This window comes from Ambystoma mexicanum, chromosome 7q (genome assembly GCF_040938575.1).
Source record: "Ambystoma mexicanum isolate Mex_15411 chromosome 7q, UKY_AmexF1_1, whole genome shotgun sequence".
Taxonomy (NCBI): Eukaryota; Metazoa; Chordata; class Amphibia; order Caudata; family Ambystomatidae; genus Ambystoma; species Ambystoma mexicanum.
In genome coordinates, this window is record NC_090941.1 from 519,418,146 (window position 1) to 519,429,188 (window position 11,043).

Consider the following 11,043-nt stretch of genomic DNA (forward strand, 5'->3'; position numbering starts at 1 on the left):
ACCACCCCCTACCCCCCAGCAGTCAGGGGCACCCTCCACCAGGCCCCCATCCATGTCTACCACCACCCCCACCCCCCAGCCACCAGGGGCAGCCTCCACCAGGCCCCACCCATGTCTACCACCACCCCACCCCCCAGCCACCAGGGGCAGCCTCCACCAGGCCCCCACTCATGTCTCCCACCACCCCCACCCCCCAGCAGTGCAGGGGCAGCCTCCACCAGGCCCCCACTCATGTCTCCCACCACCCCCACCCCCCAGCAGTGCAGGGGCAGCCTCCACCAGGCCCCCACCCATGTCTACCACCACCCCCACCCCCCAGCCACCAGGGGCAGCCTCCACCAGGCCCCCACTCATGTCTCCCACCACCCCCACCCCCCAGCAGTCCAGGGGCAGCCTCCACCAGGCCCCCACTCATGTCCCCCTGCACCCTCACCCCCCAGCAGTACAGGGGCAGCCTCCACCAGGCCCCCACTCATGTCCCCCTGCACCCCGTACCCCCCCAGCAGTCAGGGGCACCCTCCACCAGGCCCCCACCCATGTCTACCACCACCCCCACCTCCCAGCCACCAGGGGCAGCCTCCACCAGGCCCCCACTCATGTCTCCCACCACCCCCTACCCCCCAGCAGTCAGGGGCACCGTCCACCAGGCCCCCACTCATGTCCCCTATTATCCCCACCCCCCTGCAGTGCAGGGGCAGCCTCCACCAGGCCCCCACTCATGTCCCCCTGCACCTCCACCCCCCAGCAGTGCAGGGGCAGCCTCCACCAGGCCCCCACCCATGTCCCCCTGCACCCCCACCCCCCAGCAGTGCAGGGGCAGCCTCCACCAGGCCCCCACTCATGTCCCCCTGCACCCCCACCCCCCAGCAGTGCGGGGCAGCCTCCACCAGGCCCCCACCCATGTCCCTCTGCACCCCCACCCCCCAGCAGTGCAGGGGCAGCCTCCACCAGGCCCTCACCCATGTCTCCCACCACCCCCTACCCCCCAGCAGTCAGGGGCACCCTCCACCAGGCCCCCACCCATGTCTACCACCACCCCCACCCCCCAGCCACCAGGGGCAGCCTCCACCAGGCCCCCACTCATGTCTCCCACAACCCCCACCCCCCAGCAGTGCAGGGGCAGCCTCCACCAGGCCCCCACTCATGTCCCCCTGCACCCCCACCCCCCAGCCACCAGGGGCAGCCTCCACCAGGCCCCCACTCATGTCCCCCTGCACCCCCACCCCCCAGCCACCAGGGGCAGCCTCCACCAGGTCCCCGCTCATGTCCCCCTGCACCCCCACCCCCCAGCAGTGCAGGGGCAGCCTCCACCAGGCCGCCACCCATGTCTACCACCACCCCCAGCAGTGCAGGGGCAGCCTCCACCAGGCCACACTCATGTCCCCTATTACCCCCACCCCCCAGCAGTCAGGGGCACCCTCCACCAGGCCCCCACTCATGTCCCCCTGCACCCCCACCCCCCAGCAGTGCAGGGGCAGCCTCCACCAGGCCCCCACTCATGTCCCCCTGCACCCCCACCCCCCAGCAGTGCAGGGGCAGCCTCCACCAGGCCCCCACCCATTTCTCCCACCACCCCCTACCCCCCAGCAGTCAGGGGCACCCTCCACCAGGCCCCTGCCCATGTCTACCACCACCCCCAGCCCCCAGCCACCAGGGGCAGCCTCCACCAGGCCCTCACTCATGTCTCCCACCACCCCCACCCCCCAGCAGTGCAGGGGCAGCCTCCACCAGGCCCCCACTCATGTCTCCCACCACCCCCACCCCCCAGCAGTGCAGGGGCAGCCTCCACCAGGCCCCCACCCATGTCTACCACCACCCCCACCCCCGAGCCACCAGGCGCAGCCTCCACCAGGCCCACCCTCATGTCTCCCACCACCCCCACCCCCCAGCAGTGCAGGGGCAGCCTCCACCAGGCCCCCACTCATGTCCCCCTGCACCCCCACCCCCAGCAGTGCAGGGGCAGCCTCCAGCAGGCCCCCACTCATGTCCCCTATTACCCCCACCCCCCAGCAGTCAGGGGCACCCTCCACCAGGCCCCCACTCATGTCCCCCTGCACCCCCACCCCCCAGCAGTGCAGGGGCAGCCTCCACCAGGCCCCCACTCATGTCCCCCTGCACCCCCACCCCCCAGCAGTGCAGGGGCAGCCTCCACCAGGCCCCCACCCATGTCTCCCACCACCCTGTACCCCCCAGCAGTCAGGGGCACCCTCCACCAGGCCCCCACCCATGTCTACCACCGCCCCCACCTCCCAGCCACCCGGGGCAGCCTCCACCAGACCCCCACTCATGTCTCCCACCACCCCCTACCCCCCAGCAGTCAGGGGCACCCTCCACCATGCCCCCATCCATGTCTACCACCACCCCCACCCCCCAGCCACCAGGGGCAGCCTCCACCAGGCCCCCACCCATGTCTTCCACCACCCCCACCCCAGCCACCAGGGGCAGCCTCCACCAGGCCCCCACTCATGTCTCCCACCACCCCCACCCCCCAGCAGTGCAGGGGCAGCCTCCACCAGGCCCCCACTCATGTCTCCCACCACCCCCACCCCCCAACAGTGCAGGGGCAGCCTCCACCAGGCCCCCACCCATGTCTACCACCACCCCCACCCCCCAGCCACCAGGGGCAGCCTCCACCAGGCCCCCACTCATGTCCCCCTGCACCCTCACCCCCCAGCAGTGCAGGGGCAGCCTCCACCAGGCCCCCACTCATGTCCCCCTGCACCCTCACCCCCCAGCAGTGCAGGGGCAGCCTCCACCAGGCCCCCACTCATGTCCCCCTGCAGCCCCACCCCCCAGCAGTGCAGGGGCAGCCTCCACCACGCCCCCACCCATGTCTCCCACCCACCCCTACCCCCCCAGCAGTCAGGGGCACCCTCCACCAGGCCCCCATCCATGTCTACCACCACCCCCACCTCCCAGCCACCAGGGGCAGCCTCCGCCAGGCCCCCACTCATGTCTCCCACCACCCCCTACCCCCCAGCAGTCAGGGGCACCCTCCACCAGGCCCCCACCCATGTCTACCACCACCCCCACCCCCAGCCACCAGGGGCAGCCTCCACCAGGCCCCCACCCATGTCTACCACCACCCCCACCCCCCAGCCACCAGGGGCAGCCTCCACTAGGCCCCCACTCATGTCTCCCACCACCCCCACCGCCCAGCAGTGCAGGGGCAGCCTCCACCAGGCCCCCACTCATGTCCCCCTGCACCCCACCCCCCAGCAGTGCAGGGGCAGCCTCCACCAGGCCCCCACTCATGTCCCCTATTACCCCCACCCCCCAGCAGTCAGGGGCACCCTCCACCAGGCCCCCACTCATGTCCCCCTGCACCCCCACCCCCCAGCAGTGCAGGGGCAGCCTCCACCAGGCCCCCACTCATGTCCCCCAGCACCCCCACCCCCCAGCAGTGCAGGGGCAGCCTCCACCAGGCCCCCACTCATGTCCCCTATTACCCCCACCCCCCAGCAGTCAGGGGCACCCTCCACCAGGCCCCCACTCATGTCCCCCTGCACCCCCACCCCCCAGCAGTGCAGGGGCAGCCTCCACCAGGCCCCCACTCATGTCCCCCTGCACCCCCACCCCCCAGCAGTGCAGGGGCAGCCTCCACCAGGCCCCCACCCATGTCTCCCACCACCCTGTACCCCCCAGCAGTCAGGGGCACCCTCCACCAGGCCCCCACCCATGTCTACCACCGCCCCCACCTCCCAGCCACCCGCGGCAGCCTCCAGCAGGCCCCCACTCATGTCTCCCACCACCCCCTACCCCCAAGCAGTCAGGGGCACCCTCCACCATGCCCCCATCCATGTCTACCACCACCCCCACCCCCCAGCCACCAGGGGCAGCCTCCACCAGGCCCCCACCCATGTCTTCCACCACCCCCACCCCAGCCACCAGGGGCAGCCTCCACCAGGCCCCCACTCATGTCTCCCACCACCCCCACCCCCCAGCAGTGCAGGGGCAGCCTCCACCAGGCCCCCACTCATGTCTCCCACCACCCCCACCCCCCAACAGTGCAGGGGCAGCCTCCACCAGGCCCCCACCCATGTCTACCACCACCCCCACCCCCCAGCCACCAGGGGCAGCCTCCACCAGGCCCCCACTCATGTCCCCCTGCACCCTCACCCCCCAGCAGTGCAGGGGCAGCCTCCACCAGGCCCCCACTCATGTCCCCCTGCACCCTCACCCCCCAGCAGTGCAGGGGCAGCCTCCACCAGGCCCCCACTCATGTCCCCCTGCAGCCCCACCCCCCAGCAGTGCAGGGGCAGCCTCCACCACGCCCCCACCCATGTCTCCCACCACCCCCTACCACCCCAGCAGTCAGGGGCACCCTCCACCAGGCCCCCACCCATGTCTACCACCACCCCCACCTCCCAGCCACCAGGGGCAGCCTCCACCAGGCCCCCACTCATGTCTCCCACCACCCCCTACCCCCCAGCAGTCAGGGGCACCCTCCACCAGGCCCCCACCCATGTCTACCACCACCCCCACCCCCCAGCCACCAGGGGCAGCTTCCACCAGGCCCCCACCCATGTCTACCACCACCCCCACCCCCCAGCCACCAGGGGCAGCCTCCACTAGGCCCCCACTCATGTCTCCCACCACCCCCACCGCCCAGCAGTGCAGGGGCAGCCTCCACCAGGCCCCCACTCATGTCCCCCTGCACCCCCACCCCCCAGCAGTGCAGGGGCAGCCTCCACCAGGCCCCCACTCATGTCCCCTATTACCCCCACCCCCCAGCAGTCAGGGGCACCCTCCACCAGGCCCCCACTCATGTCCCCCTGCACCCCCACCCCCCATCAGTGCAGGGGCAGCCTCCACCAGGCCCCCACTCATGTCCCCTGCCCCCCACCTGCTGGGGGTGGGGGTGCAGGGGGACATGAGTGGGGGCCTGGGCCTGGAGGGTACCCCCACCCCCCAGCAGTCAGGGGCACCCTCCACCAGGCCCCCACTCATGTCCCCCTGCACCCCCACCCCCCAGCAGTGCAGGGGCAGCCTCCACCAGGCCCCCACTCATGTCCCCCTGCACCCCCACCCCCCAGCAGTGCAGGGGCAGCCTCCACCAGGCCCCCACCCATGTCTCCCACCACCCCCTACCCCCCAGCAGTCAGGGGCACCCTCCACCAGGCCCCCACCCATGTCTACCACCAGCCCCACCTCCCAGCCACCAGGGGCAGCATCCACCAGGCCCCCACTCATGTCTCCCACTACCCCCTCCCCCCAGCAGTCAGGGGCACCCTCCACCAGGCCCCCATCCATGTCTACCACCACCCCCACCCCCCCAGCCACCAGGGGCAGCCTCCACCAGGCCCCCACCCATGTCTACCACCACCCCCACCCCCCAGCCACCAGGGGCAGCCTCCACCAGGCCCCCACTCATGTCTCCCACCACCCCACCCCCCAGCAGTGCAGGGGGCAGCCTCCACCAGGCCCCACTCATGTCTCCCACCACCCCCCACCCCCCAGCAGTGCAGGGGCAGCCTCCACCAGGCCCCCACCCATGTCCTCCTGCACCCCATACCCCCCCAGCAGTCAGGGGCACCCTCCACCAGGCCCCCACCCATGTCTACCACCACCCCCACCTCCCAGCCACCAGGGGCAGCCTCCACCAGGCCCCCACTCATGTCTCCCACCACCCCCTACCCCCCAGCATTCAGGGGCACCCTCCACCAGCCCCCACTGATGTCCCCTATTACCCCCACCCCCTGCAGTGCAGGGGCAGCCTCCACCAGGCCCCCACTCATGTCCCCCTGCACCTCCACCCCCCCCGCAGTGCAGGGGCAGCCTCCACCAGGCCCCCACTCATGTCCCCCTGCACCCCCACCCCCCAGCAGTGCAGGGGCAGCTTCCACCAGGCCCCCACTCATGTCCCCCTGCACCCCACCCCCCAGCAGTGCAGGGGCAGCCTCCACCAGGCCCCCACTCATGTCCCCCTGCACCCCCACCCCCCAGCAGTGCAGAGGCAGCCTCCACCAGGCCCCCACCCATGTCCCTCTGCACCCCCACCCCCCAGCAGTGCAGGGGCAGCCTCCACCAGGCCCCCACCCATGTCTCCCACCACCCCCTACCCCCCAGCAGTCAGGGGCACCCTCCACCAGGCCTCCACCCATGTCTACCACCACCCCCACCCCCCAGCCACCAGGGGCAGCCTCCACCAGGCCCCCACTCATGTCTCCCACAACCCCCACCCCCCAGCAGTGCAGGGGCAGCCTCCACCAGGCCCCCACTCATGTCCCCCTGCACCCCCACCCCCCAGCCACCAGGGGCAGCCTCCACCAGGCCCCCACTCATGTCCCCCTGCACCCCCACCCCCCAGCCACCAGGGGCAGCCTCCACCAGGTCCCCGCTCATGTCCCCCTGCACCCCCACCCCCCAGCAGTGCAGGGGCAGCCTCCACCAGGCCCCCACTCATGTCCCCTATTACCCCCACCCCCCAGCAGTCAGGGACACCCTCCACCAGGCCCCCACTCATGCCCCCCTGCACCCCCACCCCCCAGCAGTGCAGGGGCAGCCTCCACCAGGCCCCCACTCATGTCCCCCTGCACCCCCACCCCCCAGCAGTGCAGGGGCAGCCTCCACCAGGCCCCCACCCATGTCTACCACCACCCCCAGCCCCCAGCCACCAGGGGCAGCCTCCACCAGGCCCCCACCCATGTCTACCACCACCCCCACCCCCTAGCCACCAGGGGCAGCCTCCACCAGGCCCCCACTCATGTCTCCCACCACCCCCACCCCCCAGCAGTGCAGGGGCAGCCTCCACCAGGCCCCCACTCATGTCTCCCACCACCCCCACCCCCCAGCAGTGCAGGGGCAGCCTCCACCAGGCCCCCACCCATGTCTACCACCACCCCCACCCCCCAGCCACCAGGGGCAGCCTCCACCAGGCCCCCACTCATGTCTCCCACCACCCCCACCCCCCAGCAGTGCAGGGGCAGCCTCCACCAGGCCCCCACTCATGTCCCCCTGCACCCCCACCCCCCAGCAGTGCAGGGGCAGCCTCCACCAGGCCCCCACTCATGTCCCCTATTACCCCCACCCCCCAGCAGTCAGGGGCACCCACCACCAGGCCCCCACTCATGTCCCCCTGCACCCCCACCCCCCAGCAGTGCAGGGGCAGCCTCCACCAGGCCCCCACTCATGTCCCCCTGCACCCCCACCCCCCAGCAGTGCAGGGGGCAGCCTCCACCAGGCCCCCACCCATGTCTCCCACCACCCCGTACCCCCCAGCAGTCAGGGGCACCCTCCACCCAGGCCCCACCCATGTCTACCACCACCCCCACCTCCCAGCCACCAGGGGCAGCCTCCACCAGGCCCCCACTCATGTCTCCCACCACCCCCTACCCCCCAGCAGTCAGGGGCACCCTCCACCAGGCCCCCATCCATGTCTACCACCACCCCCACCCCCCAGCCACCAGGGGCAGCCTCCACCAGGCCCCCACCCATGTCTACCACCACCCCCACCCCCAGCCACCAGGGGCAGCCTCAACCAGGCCCCCACTCATGTCTCCCACCACCCCCACCCCCCAGCAATGCAGGGGCAGCCTCCACCAGGCCCCCACCCATGTCTACCACCACCCCCACCCCCCAGCCACCAGGGGCAGCCTCCACCAGGCCCCACTCATGTCCCCCTGCACCCTCACCCCCCAGCAGTGCAGGGGCAGCCTCCACCAGGCCCCCACTCATGTCCCCCTGCACCCTCACCCCCCAGCAGTGCAGGGGCAGCCTCCACCAGGCCCCCACTCATGTCCCCCTGCACCCCCACCCCCCAGCAGTGCAGGGGCAGCCTCCACCACGCCCCCACCCATGTCTTCCACCACCCCCTACGCCCCCAGCAGTCAGGGGCACCCTCCACCAGGCCCCCACCCATGTCTACCACCACCCCCACCTCCCAACCACCAGGGGCAGCCTCCACCAGGCCCCCACTCATGTCTCCCACCACCCCCTACCCCCCAGCAGTCAGGGGCACCCTCCACCAGGCCCCCACCCATGTCTACCACCACCCCCACCCCCCAGCCACCAGGGGCAGCCTCCACCAGGCCCCCACCCATGTCTACCACCACCCCCACCCCCCAGCCACCAGGGGCAGCCTCCACCAGGCCCCCACTCTTGTCTCCCACCACCCCCACCCCCAGCAGTACAGGGGCAGCCTCCACCAGGCCCCCACTCATGTCCCCCTGCACCCCCACCCCCCAGCAGTGCAGGGGCAGCCTCCACCAGGCCCCCACTCATGTCCCCTATTACCCCCACCCCCCAGCAGTCAGGGCACCCTCCACCAGGCCCCCACTCATGTCCCCCTGCACCCCCATCCCCCAGCAGTGCAGGGGCAGCCTCCACCAGGCCCCCGCCCATGTCTCCCACCACCCCCTACCCCCAGCAGTCAGGGGCACCCTCCACCAGGCCCCCACCCATGTCTACCACCACCCCCACCTCCCAGCCACCAGGGGCAGCCTCCACCAGGCCCCCACTCATGTCTCCCACCACCTCCTACCCCCCAGCTGTCAGGGGCACCCTCCACCAGGCCCCCACCCATGTCTACCACCAACCCCCCAGCCACCAGGGGCAGCCTCCACCAGGCCCCCACCCATCTCTACCACCACCCCCACCCCCAGCCACCAGGGGCAGCCTCCAGCAGGCCCCCACTCATGTCTCCCACCCCCCCACCTCCCAGCAGTGCAGGGGCAGCCTCCACCAGGCCCCCACTCATGTCTCCCACCACCCCCACCCCCCAGCAGTGCAGGGGCAGCCTCCACCAGGCCCCCAACCATGTCTACCACCACCCCCACCCCCCAGCCACCAGGGGCAGCCTCCAACAGGCCCCCACTCATGTCGCCCACCACCCCCACCCCCCAGCAGTGCAGGGGCAGCCTCCACCAGGCCCCCACTCATGTCCCCCTGCACCCCCACCCCCCAGCAGTGCAGGGGCAGCCTCCACCAAGCCCTCACCCATGTCTCCCACCACCCCCTACCCCCCAGCAGTCAGGGGCACCCTCCACCAGGCCCCCACCCATGTCTACCACCACCCCCAGCCCCCAGCCACCAGGGGCAGCCTCCACCAGGCCCCCCACCCATGTCTACCACCACCCCCACCCCTAGCCACCAGGGGCAGCCTCCACCAGGCTCCCACTCATGTCTCCCACCACCCCCACCCCCCAGCAGTGCAGGGGCAGCCTCCACCAGGCCCCCACTCATGTCTCCCACCACCCCCACCCCCCAGCAGTGCAGGGGCAGCCTCCACCAGGCCCCCACCCATGTCTACCACCACCCCCACCCCCAGCCACCAGGGGCAGCCTCCACCAGGCCCCCACTCATGTCTCCCACCACCCCCACCCCCCAGCAGTGCAGGGGCAGCCTCCACCAGGCCCCCACTCATGTCCCCCTGCACCCCCACCCCCCAGCAGTGCAGGGGCAGCCTCCACCAGGCCCCACTCATGTCCCCTATTACCCCCACCCCCCAGCAGTCAGGGGCACCCTCCACCAGGCCCCCACTCATGTCCCCCTGCACCCCCCACCCCCCAGCAGTGGCAGGGGCAGCCTCCACCAGGCCCCCACTCATGTCCCCCTGCACCCCCACCCCCCAGCAGTGCAGGGGCAGCCTCCACCAGGCCCCCACCCATGTCTCCCACCACCCCGTACCCCCCAGCAGTCAGGGGCACCCTCCACCAGGCCCCCACCCATGTCTACCACCGCCCCCACCTCCCAGCCACCAGGGGCAGCCTCCACCAGGCCCCCACTCATGTCTCCCACCACCCCCTACCCCCCAACAGTCAGGGGCACCCTCCACCAGGCCCCCATCCATGTCTACCACCACCCCCACCCCCCAGCCACCAGGGGCAGCCTCCACCAGGCCCCCACCCATGTCTACCACCACCCCCACCCCCAGCCACCAGGGGCAGCCTCCACCAGGCCCCCACTCATGTCTCCACCACCCCCACCCCCCAGCAGTGCAGGGGCAGCCTCCACCAGGCCCCCACTCATGTCTCCCACCACCCCCACCCCCCAGCAGTGCCAGGGGCAGCCTCCACCAGGCCCCCACCCATGTCTACCACCACCCCCACCCCCAGCCACCAGGGGCAGCCTCCACCAGGCCCCCACTCATGTCCCCCTGCACCCTCACCCCCCAGCAGTGCAGGGGCAGCCTCCACCAGGCCCCCACTCATGTCCCCCTGCACCCTCACCCCCCAGCAGTGCAGGGGCAGCCTCCACCAGGCCCCCACTCATGTCCCCCTGCACCCCCACCCCCCAGCAGTGCAGGGGCAGCCTCCACCACGCCCCCACCCATGTCTCCCACGACCCCCTACCCCTCCAGCCAGTCAGGGGCACCCTCCACCAGGCCCCCACCCATGTCTACCACCACCCCCACTTCCCAGCCACCAGGGGCAGCCTCCACCAGGCCCCCACTCATGTCTCCCACTACCCCCCAGCAGTCAGGGGCACCCTCCACCAGGCCCCCACCCATGTCTACCACCACCCCCACCCCCAGCCACCAGGGGCAGCCTCCACCAGACCCCAACCCATGTCTACCACCACCCCCAGCCACCAGGGGCAGCCTCCACCAGGCCCCCACTCATGTCTCCCACCACCCCCACCCCCCAGCAGTACAGGGGCAGCCTCCACCAGGCCCCCACTCATGTCCCCCTGCACCCCCACCCCCCAGCAGTGCCGGGGCAGCCTCCACCAGGCCCCCACTCATGTCCCCTATTACCCCCACCCCCCAGCAGTCAGGGGCACCCTCCACCAGGCCCCCACTCATGTCCCCCTGCACCCCCATCCCCCAGCAGTGCAGGGGCAGCCTCCACCAGGCCCCCGCCCATGTCTCCCACCACCCCCTACCCCCCAGCAGTCAGGGGCACCCTCCACCAGGCCCCCACCCATGTCTACCACCACCCCACCTCCCAGCCACCAGGGGCAGCCTCCACCAGGCCCCCACTCATGTCTCCCACCACCTCCTACCCCCCAGCTGTCAGGGGCACCCTCCACCAGGCCCCCACCCATGTCTACCACCACCCCCCAGCCACCTTGGGCAGCCTCCAGCAGGCCCCCACTCATGTC